The sequence below is a fragment of the Bombina bombina genome, chromosome 3, assembly GCF_027579735.1.
Source record: "Bombina bombina isolate aBomBom1 chromosome 3, aBomBom1.pri, whole genome shotgun sequence".
NCBI classification, from domain to species: domain Eukaryota; kingdom Metazoa; phylum Chordata; class Amphibia; order Anura; family Bombinatoridae; genus Bombina; species Bombina bombina.
The window spans coordinates 6828146-6847627 of NC_069501.1; the positions used below are offsets into that span (position 1 = coordinate 6828146).

The 19482-nt window shown below is 39.9% G+C and overlaps 1 protein-coding gene across 1 annotated transcript in view; it reads right to left on the bottom strand.

Annotated features, from left to right (window-relative positions):
• The window catches only part of SLC37A1 (solute carrier family 37 member 1), a 303425-nt gene that overhangs the window by 223205 nt on the left and 60738 nt on the right, over positions 1-19482 (bottom strand). The gene's annotated exons all lie outside the window — the stretch shown is intronic.

Genomic DNA, 19482 nt, shown 5'->3' on the forward strand with positions numbered 1-19482 from the left:
ACTAATTACATCAGACAGCACTAGCAGAAGTCTGAACTAAACCATTTAATATCTGTAAATAGATTAATAATAAGGAATGTTTTCATCTCTATATACAGCTATTATAGTACTTATTACATCAGACAGCACTAGCAGAAGTCTGAACTAAACTGTTTAATATCAGTAAATAGATTAATAATAAGGAATGTTTTCATCTCTATATACAGCTATTATAGTACTTATTACATCAGACAGCACTAGCAGAAGTCTGAACTAAACCATTTAATATCTGTAAATAGATTAATAATAAGGAATGTTTTCATCTCTCTCTATATACAGCTATTATAGTACTTATTACATCAGACAGCACTAGCAGAAGTCTGAACTAAACCATTTAATATCTGTAAATAGATTAATAATAAGGAATGTTTTCATCTCTCTATATACAGCTATTATAGTACTAATTACATCAGACAGCACTAGCAGAAGTCTGAACTAAACTGTTTAATATCAGTAAATAGATTAATAATGACTTCCTGTTGGAGGCGGGGCATGCAGGTGGTTGCAGGTAGCTGCAGGTGCTGAGGACGCTCCGTGCCTCTGAGAGGCCCAAACCAATTTCCAGCATATGCACTGGTTTCCCTTGGCCACATTTAGGCTTGGGAACATGGATCACGATCCAGCATGGGAAGTCCGAGTCGCAGCCTAAAAATGCACGGTGGCTGGTGCACACCATTTCTATAACTACTTCCATCCATCAAGCTATCTCTACTGCAAGATAAGCCCGCTGTAATATTTAGGCTTTACATCAGTGTTTGACAATGCCTATACCTATTATACTTGTCCCCTGAAAGGCGTCTGCAGAGAGGCTTTAAACTCACTTGCACAAAATCTGTCCCCTCGAACGAACATACCTACACGCTGAGATACGCCAATATACAGAATACAGTCTGAGGAGTCTGGCACTCACCTGGTTGAGCGTGTGTTGGCGCGGTGGCGATCTCTCCGCCTGTTGGCGGTGCTGTATGGGACTTTTGAAGGTCTCGGTGTAGGTGAGGAGGGTGTCTTTCTCCGGGGTTGAAGTGGAGCGGTGGCGGCTTGGAGACCGGCGCAAGGATCCTCGGGCCCCCTGGTTGGGCAGATGCCGTAGATGATCCCGCCCCCTTCAACCGGAGTCATCGGGGGGCGACGTAGCACATCAGGCCCTGGGTGCCGGCACCGCAGCTGAGAGGGAGGAGTGTCAAGGGTCGCAAGTTCCCTTGAAGTGGGCGTGCAGCACTCCCCCTGCAGAGGATCGCCTATTCGGAAAATCAGCGGGGATTTGTTGTGAGCCCAGGGCCTTGGAAAGGCTGAAGTCTGGTCGGTCAGGCAAGGTACCTGAATGGAGCGACAGTGATAAGGTACTGTGCATTGTTATTCTTATACATACTGGCCCGGATTACCCTCCTTGTGGGAACTTTGTCCGTAGATATACAGCCTGCTTAAGTAGCCTTAAACTTTTTTTCGTCTCACTGGGCTGTGTGTTTGGAGCTACAGAGCGACTTGACAGCGCAAGACCGCCTGAATAGGCTGGCAGTGAGGCTAGTAAAGACTTTGCTGCAAAACATCATTATTTTGACCTGGACTGCACTATATGAAAAATTATTATTTGCTGAGGCCTGGACTGTTTGAATACGCTGCCTTATCACAAAAAATTTTTCTATCTAGGCGTTGTGGTGTTACTTATATATATACCCTGTAGTAATAACAATCTCCCTTTTGTTGCAAGTTATTGTTTTTTTTTGATTGCAGGTTGTTGGGGGATACTATAGGCATAAAAAGGTGATCACTGAAGGTTATTAGACAGTAGACTACAGTGCCTACATGGAAGTCTTTCTTATTAGCTAACAGCTGATTGAGCTTTTCCAGACTGAGAAGCATAAATATCTGAGATATACAATATAGAGTAAGTTCCTAGTTGAACTCACGGTGACAGATTTATATCACCAAGGCTCCTATAGTGGTATCTTTGACGAATCAATAGCCCTAAATACTAGGCACTGTTCTATATTGTATCAAAGTAAGTCTATCATTATATAGTAGAGTGCTCACACATATATATGCTGTATTGGGTATCACCTATTGTGTTGTTCTAGGTTTGAATTTGAGTACTTACATTGATATACCAATTTTTTTTTTTCTTTTTTTTCTTTCTTTTTTTTTCTCCTCTCCCTTGATCTTTTACCTATCTGTTTTTCATTTTATTAAATTAAAAGGGTCTAGAAGCAAGGAATAATTCACCCACATTTTGGATTAGATTAAATCACAGAGAGTGGTAGTTCAATAAGGATTCTTGATTTAAAATATTGTGTCACTTTTTTGAGAATAAATTGTTGTAATTTTTTTCTTTTTTTTTTTTTTTTTTTCTCCCCGAAAATTTAGCACTTAAAGTAGGGTTTCATAAGAGTCTCACTTAAAGATAATCTAGTAAGATATTACCAGGGTAAACCTTTCAGATAAATACCTAGTGTTGTTTAAGATAAACACTAGCTGTTCTCCGTTCATGGATAAGTACATGCAGCAAAGGAGTTCTCCTTCTAATATGGCCCCCAAATCCCGAGAAAAGAAAGGGAGCAGCAGGAACTTGGACTCTAGCACTGTATCCCCTTTGGATAAAAGTGTCTCCAATCCCTCCCCTAGTAATTTGATGGAATTTGCAGCTGAAGTAGCTAAAATATTGACGCCACAATTTGATTCGATCAAACAGGAGATTAGAAATGAGATATCAATCCTCACTTCAGAGGTTAGACAGTTCTCAACCAGACTAGATGAAATAGAAAATCGGATCTCAGATCTGGAAGATAGACTTAATGTCAGTGATCCGATAATGGACACCCATAGCAAATCCATTCTCGCGCTGCAAGCTAAGGTTGAAGACCTTGAGGATCGATCGAGGCGTAACAACCTCAAAGTAATTGGCTTACCCGAGTCTCCTGAGTTTCAAGATTTGATGAATTTTGTCACTGTCACATTACCACAAGCCCTGCAGATCCCGGCTCCTGCTACTCCCTTCCTGATTGAAAGGGCTCATAGGATAGGCCAAAGACGTGAACAGAATGAGCTAACGAGACCTAGGCCGGTAATTTTCAAGTTTGTTAACTTTCAGGATAAATTAATATTCCTTAAGTATTATAGGAAATGTGGCTCTCTCTCTTTGGATTCGCATAAACTACTATTGTTTCAGGATTTCTCTTCAGAAACATTAACCAAAAGAAGAGATATGTCCTTTTTTTATGGGAGGCTACTGAAAGAGAACTACAATATTAGGTTAATTTACCCAGCAAAGCTAATAGTGCAGAAAGATGGTAATACACATACACTTAACAATGTTATGGAGGCTGAGACATTCTGTAGGGAGGCAGGGGTCCCATGATTATGTTTCCTTCACTATGGGATGATGGCTTGGCTCACAGAAGCTGAACATTATATTATGTAGAGTTAATGGAAGGGGGAATATGGGTTTTTGAATTTAAGAACATGATAATTTTAGAAATTGTGTTTTTTATGTTGTCACGGGACTTGTGTGGGGGAGGGCTGTGCCCCCCCCCTTTTTCCTTTCTTTTTTTTTTTTTTTTTTTTTTTTCTCTCTCCCCCCTTCTCCCTCACTCCCTAGGTCCTTGTTATGGCCCACTATGGGGAAGGGTTTACTTTACATTGCTTTGTGAAGAAAGGTGTTGTGAATCCTTTACTCCCCTTGATAGATATTAGACCAACAAGATGAATAGTATTGATGATGTCTAAATGTCTTGGAATATAGGGGGCATCAATTCACCTATTAAAAGGAAATCTATAATAAAACATTTGGGTAAATTTAAACCGGATATAGTCTTCCTACAAGAATTACATCTCGAGGCTAGTGAAATACCCAAACTTAAATCTAAGTGGGTGGGGGAAGTGGTGGCGGCTCCATTCACTTCTAGGAAGAGGGGGGTGGCATTATTATTGGATCGTAGGTTAGATTACACGATAGGTAATATTGAACGTGACCCCGACGGGAGATTTTTAATAGTGGAGTTAGCAATTAAAGGTATTAAATATACACTCTGCAATATATATGGCCCTAATCAAGTTGACCAAAATTTTTGGTCCGTCCTATTAGTAAAATTACATAGTTTCATAGGAACGAATTTAATCATTGCAGGTGATTTTAACCTAATAGCAGATCCCTCCCTGGATAATGCCAATAATAAGATGCTAAACACCAGAGGTAGAAAAATGAGAATATTTCAGAGATTATGTTTCCATCTGGGAATGGTTGATTTATGGCGAGTTCAGAATCCGGATGTCCGCTCTTATACTTGTATTTCGCATGCGCAGAGATCGTTCTCTAGACTAGACTATTTTTTGATTTCAGAAACCATGCTAACGCAGAATTGGACCACCAGAATTGAAGATATAGTCATTTCTGATCATGCGGTTATTTCATTGGGACTTAGGACCGTAGGCAGACGGCTTGGTCAGAACTATATTTCCTTTCCTAGACATCTGACTAATAACATTAAATTTCAGAACCATCTCCGATTGAAATGGGCTGAATATCTTAATAATAATCATAATTATATAGATAAGGTTGAGATATTCTGGGAGGCTTCTAAAGCCGTCTTACGCGGAGAGATCAAGTCCTATAAACTTTACTTATCAAAAAGCAGTAGTCTAGGGATTAGACAACTAGCCAACCGTGTGAAGAATTCATATAGAGCGTATATTACTAGGCGCACGAAAGAACGTTGGGATGCCTATGTTACAGCGAAGACACTCCGGGACTCATTCCTGAAGCAGATTAGTGCCCAGGAAGAACTCAGAATGAAAGCAAGGTATGGAGGGTTTACGGGTAGATCAGCAAAGTTCTTAGCAAGGTTAGCTAAAGCTTCTCCTAGATATGCAATCACCTCTATTAAACAAGGAACCTTGAGATACACAAGTCACACAGATATAGAAAAGGTATTTTTTGACTTTTTCCAGGATCTATATACTCAAGAGCCTATCAATCTACAGACAAAAGAGACATTCTGGGGGAAGATTAAAATCCCACGTATAGCCATAGAAGCCATAGATGCCATCAATGCTCCTATCACGGAAGAGGAAATAATGTGGGCAATTAAGAACGCGAAACCCAATAAAGCAGCTGGTCCAGATGCTCTCCCTATAGAATATTATAGAATCCTCCAACCCCAGGTGATTCCCATATTAGTTAAGTTATTTAATTTTTACTTTTCCGAAAATAAGAGCTGTTCTACATCCTTTACAGCTGCAAATATCTCACTGATCCTTAAAAAGGGGAAAGATCCCGAATTACCAAGTTCCTATAGACCTATTTCGGTCTTAAATACCGACTATAAGTTGCTTGCGTCCATCATAGCCTTACGATTAAAACCTTATATGGGCGATTTAATTCATGAGAATCAATCTGGCTTTATGCATGGTCGTAAATCGACAAGGAACATAAGGAAGTTATTAATCCTGATTGAATCTTTCTGGAATATATATAAAACTAAGGAATCTTATGGAAGCGTTGACAAGGCTATTCTGACAGTCGATGCGGAAAAGGCTTTCGACAGGGTCAGTTGGGATCATTTGTTCTCCACATTAGATGAATTTGGGTTCTCGGGCTCTTTTAACAATTATATACGTCTAATTTACAGTTCCCCTTCCTCCGCGGTTATTATTAATAATACCTCTACACAGCGATTCAAACTTTTCAGAGGGACCAGGCAGGGTTGCCCACTTTCCCCCTTCTTGTTTAATCTTAGCATAGAACCACTGGCCATTTTAATACGGCAAGAATTGGAGGGGATTGCATTAGCGCGGGAGAAGCTGATTCTTCTTCTCTACGCGGATGATTTACTCCTATTTCTATCTAATCTTGCAGTGTCATTACCTATACTACAGAATATTACCCAAGAGTTCGGGGAAATCTCAGGGTTTAAGATTAATACATCTAAATCTGAACTTATGTGGATAGATAAAAATCCTGTACTGCAGCTGGATCATCCCTTCAGGGAGGTCCTACAGATTACTTACCTGGGCTTACGATTATCTAGAAACCCGGAGGAATGGTATGGATTAAATTATAGGTCAGTAATGGATTCCTGTAAGAGTAAACTAGATGAATGGACTAGGCTTCCTATCTCACTAACAGCTCGAGTGACTTTGATTAAAACAATCATCTTCCCAAAGCTCCTTTATATTATGCAAAACATCCCATGGTTCCTACATAAGAGAGATATCACCATATATAATAAGGCCTGCTCCAAATTTTTATGGAATGGCAAAAGACCGCGGATTGCTGTAGGTAGGCTCATGAATTCCAAGACATCAGCAGGTTTGGCACTCCCCGATATCCAGACATATAATCTGGTTATAATAGCTAGATTCGCATTTGACTGGCTAACAGGGAAGGAGCAAATGACGTTGTTTATGTGGGAATCACAGCTTGTGGCCCCATTTAAACTGAAAGCCCTGTTACACTGTCCACTTACTTCACTTCCTTCTAATATATTCTATCTAGACACTCTGAAGAATGTCATTATTGCTTGGCAAAGACTCTGTACAGAAATGGGCAACTCGCCCCATGTTTCACAATACCTACCTATAGTGGGTAATCCAGAATTTAGCCCTGGTCTATCGAATCGGATATTCATAGATTGGGAAGATAAAGGTCTCCAGACCTTATGTCAGCTGCGGGATACGGGAGGGCATACATTGTTATTCCAAGAAATGGTGTCCCGGTTTGATATAGGGCCACGGGAGTTCTATGCCTACCTCCAAGTTAGGCACTTTCTCCAAGAGATAACTACGAAATATGGGAATGACTGGTCCCTGGGTGAGCTGCAGACTAGGATCTCAATATATGCAGCAGGAATATATTCAATTTCCCCCTTATACCTACTATTAAAACAAAAATCATCAAAAGCACAAGTAGACGAGATGGTGGTTAGATGGGCTAATCTATTCTCGGATATAGATGAGCAGACTATCAGAGAGCTTTAAAATAATGCAACAGTCCTGGGTCCCGACATCTTGGAGGGAGTCCCAGATAAAAATCGGGCTACAGAGATATCTTACGCCTGCCGCGTTAGCCAAATGGTATAAAAAAGAAGCCCTTTGCTCTAGATGTTCAAATACTGGTGCTGACCTCTTTCATTGTCTATGGAGTTGTCCTAAGGTATCTCAATATTGGGGGAAAATTATATTTTGGATGACAGCTGTCTTGAAGTTGGACTATAAAATATCCCCTATTGAGATCTTCTTCTTGGTAAAATATCGGCACTCAATTAAGAATCATAAGTTGATAAATACTATCATCTTATCTGCACGGAATCTTATATTTAAGACATGGAAAGCAACTGCCTTACCCACAATGGCACAATTTAAAAGGGCCTTGACTGATCAGTTCATAATAGAACAGATTAATCTACCTTATCCACAAGAAAAACATCTAGTAGTATTTTTTTAAAAATGGGAGATATTTCTAAGATCGCTACCCCTATTGCACCAAAAAAAATTAATTAAACCATTTAGTAACTCGGAATATCTACAGTTGAATGTATTGGCAGGTCACTTCCCTGGCGAATGGGCAATGGACTTTGAGTAAGTGTTTGGGGGTGAGATGAAGGGGGGGGACGGAGAAGAGCGTTTCCCGTTTCCTTTTTTTTTTATTTTTTTTTGTTTGTTTGTTTGTCTTTGTGGTGTCCTGTTTGTGGTTTGGGTTGGGGGGTCCGGATACTGGCCATACTGTAATCTTGGTAGCGTACATATAATGTGAGGATAGAAGGCAAGAAAATAATTGAATCGAAGAAAGCATAGAGAGTTTACCAAGGGCCATCTGGTTACACTACACAATTTTAGCTAAATCTGAATGTTCACTTTAAAAGATAGCACTGAGAACTGTTTTCAACGAGTCACGGTCACTACTGACTCATTGGTTTGGTTCACCTTGATTGTATCTAACTATGTATGGATTTGTGTATAATCACTGTTTCCCATTACTGTTAGTTTAAGAAAGTAGGTAAACTTTTAATTATAAATGTCTTTTCATATTTTAATATACAGACATATGCATTTATGAATAAAGGGTTTATTTTTTTTTTTTTTTTTTTTTTTAGTTGAGGTCTATACAGCACATTATTTTCCCCATTAAGGATTCATGACAAATATGTCTTTTTTTTTTATTGGTTCTCAAATAGTACAGCTTATGATGCACTATATTAACTTGAATATTGTATGTATGTGTTTTTGTCTTCTTTCCACTGTCACTGTATCTGGACAAAGCATTTGTTTGTAATTATCTATAACTTCAATAAAAAAAATGTTAAAAAAAAAAAAATAGATTAATAATAAGGAATGTTTTCATCTCTATACACAGCTATTATAGTACTTATTACATCAGACAGCACTAGCAGAAGTCTGAACTAAACCGTTTAATATCTGTAAATAGATTAATAATAAGGAACGTTTTCATCTCTCTCTATATACAGCTAATATAGTACTTATTACATCAGATAGCACTAGAAGAAGTCTGAACTAAACCATTTAATATCTGTAAATAGATTAATAATAAGGAATGTTTTCATCTCTATATACAGCTATTATAGTACTTATTACATCAGACAGCACTAGCAGAAGTCTGAACTAAACCATTTAATATCTGTAAATAGATTAATAATAAGGAATGTTTTCATCTCTCTCTATATACAGCTAATATAGTACTTATTACATCAGACAGCACTAGCAGAAGTCTGAACTAAACCATTTAATATCTGTAAATAGATTAATAATAAGGAATGTTTTCATCTCTCTCTATATACAGCTATTATAGTACTTATTACATCAGACAGCACTAGCAGAAGTCTGAACTAAACCGTTTAATATCTGTAAATAGATTAATAATAAGGAACGTTTTCATCTATCTCTATATACAGCTATTATAGTACTTATTACATCAGACAGCACTAGCAGAAGTCTGAACTAAACCGTTTAATATCTGTAATTAGATTAATAATAAGGAATGTTTTCATCTCTATATACAGCTATTATAGTACTAATTACACCAGACAGCACTAGCAGAAGTCTGAACTAAACCATTTAATATCTGTAATTAGATTAATAATAAGGAATGTTTTCATCTCTATATACAGCTATTATAGTACTAATTACATCAGACAGCACTAGCAGAAGTCTGAACTAAACCATTTAATATCTGTAATTAGATTAATAATAAGGAATGTTTTCATCTCTATATACAGCTATTATAGTACTTATTACATCAGACAGCACTGGGCAGTAGTCTGAACCCTTTATAGAAGATGGACCAGGGCTATCTAAGCTCAGATTTAATGAGCTTCTGAGGAATTCCCAGTGCTGATCAGTAGAAGCCGTCACACATCAATATCAGTAAAGATGACATCACTGAGCATAGGGGAAATGTGTCACATGGTAGTGTTTTTTATATCTCACACATACGGTGTATCTAGTTATATCACACGTGCGGTGTATCTAGTTATATCACATGTGCAGTGAATCTAGTTATATATCACACATACGGTGTATCTAGTTATATATCACACATACGGTGTATCTAGTTATATTTCACACATACGGTGTATCTAGTTATATTTCACACATACGGTGTATCTAGTTATATTTCACACATACGGTGTATCTAGTTATATCACACGTGCGGTGTATCTAGTTATATCACACGTGCGGTGTATCTAGTTATATCACACGTGCGGTGTATCTAGTTATATCACACGTGCGGTGTATCTAGTTATATCACACGTGCGGTGTATCTAGTTATATCACACGTGCGGTGTATCTAGTTATATCACACGTGCGGTGTATCTAGTTATATCACACGTGCGGTGTATCTAGTTATATCTCACACATACGGTGTATCTAGTTATATCACACGAGTGGTGTATCTAGTTATATCACACACATAGAGTGTATCTAGTTATATATCACACACATACAGGGGGGCCTAGTTATCAACGCGTCTACTTCACCTGCCTTCGCCGGTCCAATACGCCCGCCTAAGCTCGCCTACCATCGCCGGCGCGGACCTGAAAATTTTTGCCTAAGTTATCAATAAAGCTGTCAAAAAGCCGCGCACCAAGTACGGGGCGATGAGCAGCGGATTGTGAGAGTTATCACTCATCCGATCTCGCTGCTCTTCGGCTTTTTTACAGCTTTATTGCTAGCCTGTCACTAAGCACCCACACTAACTACACTGTTCTACCCCCTATACCGGCGCCCCCGGAGCCCCCCGCAACTCAATAAATTTATTAACCCCTAAACCGCCGCTCCTAGACCCCGCCGCAACTCTTATAAATGTATTAACCCCTAAACCGCCGCTCCCGGACACCGCTGCCACCTACATTATACCTAGTAACCCCTATCCTGACCCCCTATACTGTCACCACCTATAATAAAGTTATTAACCCCTATCCTGCGGATCCCGGACCCCGCCGCAACTAAATAGTTTAACCCCTAAACCGCCGCTCCCGGACCCCGCCGCAACCTATATTAAACTTATTAACCCCTAATCTGCCCCCCCTACACCGTCGCCACCTATAATAAGTTTATTAACCCCTATCCTGGACCCCCTACACCGTCGCCACCTATAATAAGTTTATTAACCCCTATCCTGCCCCCCCTACACCGTCGCCACCTATAATAAATGTATTAACCCCTATTCTGCCCCCCCCACACCGCCGCCACTGTAATAAAATTATTAACCCCTAAACCTAAGTCTAACACTAACCCTAAAACCCCCCTAACTTAAATATTAATTAAATAAATCTAAATAATATTTCTCTTATTAACTAAATTAATCCTATTTAAAACTAAATACTTACCTTTAAAATAAACCCTAATATAGCTACAATATAAATAATAATTATATTGTAGCTATCTTAGGATTTATTTTTATTTTACAGGCATCTTTCAATTTATTTTAACTAGGTACAATAGCTATTAAATAGTTATTAACTATTTAATAGCTACCTAGCTAAAATAAAGAGAAATTTACCTGTAAAATAAAAACTAACCTAAGTTACAATAATATCTAACACTACACTATACTTAAATAAATTATTCCTATCTAAAACTAAATACTTACCTGTAAAATAAACCCTAAGTTAGCTACAATGTAATTATTAATTACATTGTAGCTATTTTAGGATTTATATTTATTTTACAGGTAACTTGGTATTTATTTTAGCTAGTTAGAATAGTTATGAAATAGTTATTAACTATTTAATAACTACCTAGCTAAAAGAAATACAAAATTACCTGTAAAATAAATCCTAACCTAAGTTACAATTAAACCTAACACTACACTATCATTAAATTAATTAAATAAATTACCTACAAATAACTACAATTAAATACAATTACATAAACTAACTAAAGTACAAAAAATAAAAAAAGCTAAGTTACAAAAAATAAAGAAAATAAGTTACCAACATTTAAAAATATTACAACAATTTTAAGCTACTTACACCTAATCTAAGCCCCCTAATAAAATAACAAAGCCCCACAAAATAAAAAATTCCCTACCCTATTCTAAATTAAAAAGTTCAAAGCTCTTTTACCTTACCAGCCCTTAAAAGGGCCTTTTGCGGGGCATGCCCCAAAGAATTCAGCTCTTTTGCCTGTAAAAGAAAAATACAACCCCCCCAACATTAAAACTCACCACCCACATACCCCTAATATAACCCAAACCCCCCTTAAAAAAACCTAACACTACCCCCCTGAAGATCATCCTACCTTTAGTCGTCTTCAGCCAGCCGACCATCGATGGAACCGAAAAGGAGATCCGGAGCGGCAGAAGTCATCATCCAAGGGGCGCTGAAGAAATCTTCCATCCGATGAAGTCATCATCCAGGCGGCGCTGAAGAATTCTTCCATCCGGGCGATGTCATCTTCCAAACGGCGTCTTCAATCTTCATCCATCCGGAGCGGAGCCATCTTCAGACGAGCCGACGCGGAGCCATCCTCTTCTTCCCGACGACTACCGACGAATGGATATTCCTTTAAGGGACGTCATCCAAGATGGCGTCCCTTCAATTCCGATTGGCTGATAGGATTCTATCAGCCAATCGAAATTAAGGTAGGAAAAATCTGATTGGCTGATCCAATCAGATTGAGCTCGCATTCTATTGGCTGATCGGAACAGCCAATAGAATGCAAGCTCAATCTGATTGGCTGATTTATGTAAGTATTTAGTTTTAAATAGGAATAATTTATTTAAGTATAGTGTAGTGTTAGGTGTAATTGTAACATAGGTTAGTTTTTATTTTACAGGTAAATTTCTCTTTATTTTAGCTAGGTAGCTATTAAATAGTTAATAACTATTTAATAGCTATTGTACCTAGTTTAAATAAATATAAAGTTGCCTGTAAAATAAAAATAAATCCTAAGATAGCTACAATATAATTATTATTTATATTGTAGCTATATTAGGGTTTATTTTAAAGGTAAGTATTTAGTTTTAAATAGGATTAATTTAGTTAATAAGAGAAATATTATTTAGAAGTATTTAATTAATATTTAAGTTAGGGGGGTGTTAGGGTTAGGGTTAGACTTAGGTTTAGGGGTTAATAATTTTATTACAGTGGCGGCGGTGTAGTGGGGGGCAGGATAGGGGTTAATACATTTATTATAGGTGGCGACGGTATGGGGGTGCAGGATAGGGGTTAATAGGTATCATGTAGGTGGCGGCGGGGTCTGGGAGCGGCGGTTTAGGGGTTAACATATTTAGTATAGTGGCGGTGGGCTCCGGGAGCGGCGGTTTAGGGGTTAATCAGTTTATTATAGCTTGCGGTGGGCTCCGGGAGCGGCGGTTTAGGGGGTAATACATTTATTTAGTTACGGTGGTGTAGGGGGGACAGATTAGGGGTGTTTAGACTCGGGGTACGTTAGGGTGTTAGGTGTACACATTTCCCATAGGAATTAATGGGATGTCGGGCAGCAGCGAACATAAACTTTCGCTATGGTCAGACTCCCATTGATTCCTATGGGATCTGCCGCCTCCAGGGCGGCGGATTGAAAACCAGGTACGCTGGGCCGGAAAAGTGCCGAGCGTACCTGCTAGTTTTTTGATAACTAGCAAAAGTAGTCAGATTGTGCCGCACTTGTGTGCGGAACATCTGGAGTGACGTAAGAATCGATCTGTGTCGGACTGAGTCCAGCGGATCGAAGCTTACGTCACTAAATTCTACTTTTGCCGGTATCTAGGGCTTGATAACTAAGGCGAATCAGCCTCGCCACAAATACGCTGCGGAATTCCAGCGTATTTGAGGTTGACGGCTTGATAACTAGGCCCCAGTGTATCTAGCTATATCACACGTGCAGTGTATCTAGCTATATCACACGTGCAGTGTATCTAGCTATATATCACACGTGCGGTGTATCTAGCTATATATCACACGTGCGGTGTATCTAGCTATATATCACACGTGCGGTGTATCTAGCTATATCACACGTGCGGTGTATCTAGCTATATCACACGTGCGGTGTATCTAGCTATATCACACGTGCGGTGTATCTAGCTATATCACACGTGCGGTGTATCTAGCTATATCACACGTGCGGTGTATCTAGCTATATCACACACATACAGTGTATCTAGTTATATATCACAAACATACAGTGTATCTAGTTATATCACACATACAGTGTATCTAGTTATATATCACATACATACAGTGTATCTAGTTATAAATCTCACACATACAGTGTATCTAGTTATATATCTCACACATACAGTGTATCTAGTTATATATCTCACACACATACAGTGTATCTAGTTATATATCTCACACACATACAGTGTATCTAGTTATATAACACACATACAGTGTATCTAGTTATATCTCACACACATACAGTGTATCTAGTTATATCACACACATACAGTGTATCTAGTTATATCTCACACACATACAGTGTATCTAGTTATATCTCACACACATACAGTGTATCTAGTTATATCTCACACACATACAGTGTATCTAGTTATATCTCACACACATACAGTGTATCTAGTTATATCTCACACACATACAGTGTATCTAGTTATATCTCACACACATACAGTGTATCTAGTTATATCTCACACACATACAGTGTATCTAGTTATATCTCACACACATACAGTGTATCTAGTTATATCTCACACACATACAGTGTATCTAGTTATATCTCACACACATACAGTGTATCTAGTTATATCTCACACACATACAGTGTATCTAGTTATATCTCACACACATACAGTGTATCTAGTTATATCTCACACACATACAGTGTATCTAGTTATATATCACACACATACAGTGTATCTAGTTATATATCACACGTGCAGTGTATCTGGTATATGTGACAAGATGATGAGATGGGGACCAGATGGGTATAGGTGACAAGATGATGAGATGGAGGCCAGCTGGGTATAAGTGACAAGATGATGAGATGGGGGCCAGCTGTGTATAAGTGACAAGATGATGAGATGGGGGCCAGCTGTGTATAAGTGACAAGATGATGAGATGGGGGCCAGCTGTGTATAAGTGACAAGATGATGAGATGGGGGCCAGCTGGGTATAAGTGACAAGATGATGAGATGGGGACCAGCTGGGTATAAGTGACAAGATGATGAGATGGGGACCAGCTGGGTATAAGTGACAAGATGATGAGATGGGGGCCAGCTGGGTATAAGTGACAAGATGATGAGATGGGGACCAGCTGGGTATAAGTGACAAGATGATGAGATGGGGACCAGCTGGGTATAAGTGACAAGATGATGAGATGGGGACCAGCTGGGTATAAGTGACAAGATGATGAGATGGGGACCAGCTGGGTATAAGTGACAAGATGATGAGATGGGGACCAGCTGGGTATAAGTGACAAGATGATGAGATGGTGACCAGCTGGGTATAAGTGACAAGATGATGAGATGGGGACCAGCTGGGTATAGGTGACAAGATGATGAGATGGTGACCAGCTGGGTATAAGTGACAAGATGATGAGATGGGGACCAGATGGGTATAAGTGACAAGATGATGAGATGGGGACCAGCTGTGTATAAGTGACAAGATGATGAGATGGGGACCAGATGGGTATAAGTGAAAAGATGATGATATGGGGACCAGCTGGGTATAAGTGACAAGATGATGAGATGGGGCTAGATGGGTATAAGTGACAAAATGATGAGATGGGGACCAGATGGGTATAAGTGACAATATGATGAGATGGGGACCAGATGTGTATAAGTGACAAGATGATGAGATGGGGACCAGATGGGTATAAGTGACAAGATGATGAGATGGGGACCAGCTGGGTATAAGTGACAAGATGATGAGATGGGGACCAGCTGGGTATAAGTGACAAGATGATGAGATGGGGACCAGCTGGGTATAAGTGACAAGATGACGAGATGGGGACCAGCTGGGTATAAGTGACAAGATGATGAGATGGGGCTAGATGGGTATAAGTGACAAGATGATGAGATGGGGCTAGATGGGTATAAGTGACAAGATGATGAGATGGGGCTAGATGGGTATAAGTGACAAGATGATGAGATGGGGACCAGCTGGGTATAAGTGACAAGATGATGAGATGGGGCTAGATGGGTATAAGTGACAAGATGATGAGATGGGGACCAGATGGGTATAAGTGACAATATGATGAGATGGGGACCAGCTGTGTATAAGTGACAATATGATGAGATGGGGACCAGCTGTGTATAAGTGACAATATGATGAGATGGGGACCAGCTGGGTATAAGTGACAAGATGATGAGATGGGGCTAGATGGGTATAAGTGACAATATGATGAGATGGGGACCAGATGGGTATAAGTGACAAGATGATGAGATGGGGACCAGATGGGTATAAGTGACAAGATGATGAGATGGGGCTAGATGGGTATAAGTGACAAGATGATGAGATGGGGACCAGCTGGGTATAAGTGACAAGATGATGAGATGGGGACCAGATGGGTATAAGTGACAAGATGATGAGATGGGGACCAGATGGGTATAAGTGACAAGATGATGAGATGGGGCTAGATGGGTATAAGTGACAAGATGATGAGATGGGGACCAGCTGGGTATAAGTGACAAGATGATGAGATGGGGACCAGATGGGTATAAGTGACAAGATGATAAGATGGAGACCAGCTGGGTATAAGTGAGAAGATGATGAGATGGGGACCAGCTGGGTATAAGTGACAAGATGATGAGAAGGGGCCAGAGGGGTATAAGTGACAAGATGATGAGGTGGGGAACAGCTGGGTATAAGTGACAAGATGATGAGATGGGGCTAGATGGGTATAAGTGACAAGATGATGAGATGGGGCTAGATGGGTATAAGTGACAAGATGATGAGATGGGGACCAGTTGGGTATAAGTGACAAGATGATGAGATGGGGACCAGCTGGGTATAAGTGACAAGATGATGAGATGGGGACCAGCTGGGTATAAGTGACAAGATGATGAGATGGAGACCAGCTGGGTATAAGTGAGAAGATGATGAGATGGGGACCAGCTGGGTATAAGTGACAAGATGATGAGATGGGGACCAGCTGGGTATAAGTGACAAGATGATGAGATGGGGACCAGATGGGTATAAGTGACAAGATGATGAGATGGGGACCAGCTGGGTATAAGTGACAAGATGATGAGATGGGGCTAGATGGGTATAAGTGACAAGATGATGAGATGGGGACCAGCTGGGTATTAGTGACAAGATGATGAGATGGGGCTAGATGGGTATAAGTGACAAGATGATGAGATGGGGACCAGCTGGGTATAAGTGACAAGATGAGATGGGGACCAGCTGGGTATAAGTGACAAGATGATGAGATGGGGACCAGCTGGGTATAAGTGACAAGATGATGAGATGGGGACCAGCTGGGTATAAGTGACAAGATGATGAGATGGGGACCAGCTGGGTATAAGTGACAAGATGATGAGATGGGGCTAGATGGGTATAAGTGACAAGATGATGAGATGGGGCTAGATGGGTATAAGTGACAAGATGATGAGATGGGGACCAGCTGGGTATAAGTGACAAGATGATGAGATGGGGCTAGATGGGTATAAGTGACAAGATGATGAGATGGGGACCAGATGGGTATAAGTGACAAGATGATGAGATGGGGACCAGATGGGTATAAGTGACAAGATGATGAGATGGGGCTAGATGGGTATAAGTGACAAGATGATGAGATGGGGACCAGATGGGTATAAGTGACAAGATGATGAGATGGGGACCAGATGGGTATAAGTGACAAGATGATGAGATGGGGACCAGATGGGTATAAGTGACAATATGATGAGATGGGGACCAGATGGGTATAAGTGACAAAATGATGAGATGGGGACCAGCTGGGTATAAGTGACAAGATGATGAGATGGGGACCAGCTGTGTATAAGTGACAAGATTATGAGATGGGGCCAGATGGGTGCTGTTCTGCAATGAACCAGGGTTACCACAGTGTTTGTGTTATTTTTTTGGATTTAGCAGAAATGATAAGATAAGGTTAGGCAACTTGAGACTTGCCCTGTGCTGTGTTACCTGACAAATTACAGGAAGTGTATACAGTTGTGTATAATTCACTGTCCCTTTCATTTGTACCAATGCCATGCCACCCTCTCTGGCAGCCAAAGGGTTTAGACCTCATTAATGGATCAAAGTATAGACCTCACTCATAGACTAAAGTATAGACCTCACTAATAGGCTAAAGTATAGTCCTCAGTCATAGGCTAAAGTATAGACCTCACTCATAGGCTAAAGTATAGACCTCACTCATAGACTAAAGTATAGACCTCCCTAATAGGCTAAAGTATAGACCTCCCTAATAGGCTAAAGTATAGACCTCCCTAATAGGCTAAAGTATAGACCTCCCTAATAGGCTAAAGTACAGACCTCCCTAATAGGCTAAAGTACAGACCTCCCTTATAGGCTAAAGTATAGACCTCCCTAATAGGCTAAAGTATAGACCTCACTCATAGTCTAAAGTATAGACCTCATTAATGGATCAAAGTATAAACCTCACTCATAGACTAAAGTATAGATCTCCCTAATAGGCTAAAGTATAGACCTCCCTAATAGGCTAAAGTATAGACCTCCCTAATAGGCTAAAGTACAGACCTCCCTTATAGGCTAAAGTATAGACCTCCCTAATAGGCTAAAGTATAGACCTCCCTTATAGGCTAAAGTATAGACCTCCCTAATAGGCTAAAGTATAGACCTCCCTAATAGGCTAAAGTATAGACCTCACTCATAGACTAAAGTATAGACCTCACTCATAGACTAAAGTATAGACCTCACTCATAGACTAAAGTATAGACCTCCCTAATAGGCTAAAGTATAGACCTCCCTAATAGGCTAAAGTATAGACCTCCCTAATAGGCTAAAGTATAGACCTCCCTAATAGGCTAAAGTACAGACCTCCCTAATAGGCTAAAGTATAGACCTCCCTAATAGGCTAAAGTATAGACCTCACTCATAGGCTAAAGTATAGACCTTACTCATAGGCTAAAGTATAGACCTCACTCATAGGCTAAAGTATAGACCTCCCTCATAGGCTAAAGTATAGACCTCACTCATAGGCTAAAGTATAGACCTCCCTAATAGGCTAAAGTACAGACCTCCCTAATAGGCTAAAGTATAGACCTCCCTAATAGGCTAAAGTATAGACCTCACTCATAGGCTAAAGTATAGACCTTACTCATAGGCTAAAGTATAGTCCTCAGTCATAGGCTAAAGTATAGACCTCACTCATAGGCTAAAGTATAGACCTCACTCATAGACTAAAGTATAGACCTCCCTAATAGGCTAAAGTATAGACCTCCCTAATAGGCTAACGTATAGACCTCCCTAATAGGCTAAAGTACAGACCTCCCTAATAGGCTAAAGTACAGACCTCCCTTATAGGCTAAAGTATAGACCTCCCTAATAGGCTAAAGTATAGACCTCACTCATAGTCTAAAGTATAGACCTCATTAATGGATCAAAGTATAAACCTCACTCATAGACTAAAGTATAGATCTCCCTAATAGGCTAAAGTATAGACCTCCCTAATAGGCTAAAGTATAGACCTCCCTAATAGGCTAAAGTACAGACCTCCCTTATAGGCTAAAGTATAGACCTCCCTAATAGGCTAAAGTATAGACCTCCCTTATAGGCTAAAGTATAGACCTCCCTAATAGGCTAAAGTATAGACCTCCCTAATAGGCTAAAGTACAGACCTCCCTAATAGGCTAAAGTATAGACCTCACTCATAGGCTAAAGTATAGACCTTACTCATAGGCTAAAGTATAGACCTCACTCATAGGCTAAAGTATAGACCTCACTCATAGGCTAAAGTATAGACCTCACTCATAGGCTAAAGTATAGACCTCACTCATAGGCTAAAGTATAGACCTCCCTAATAGGCTAACGTATAGACCTCCCTAAT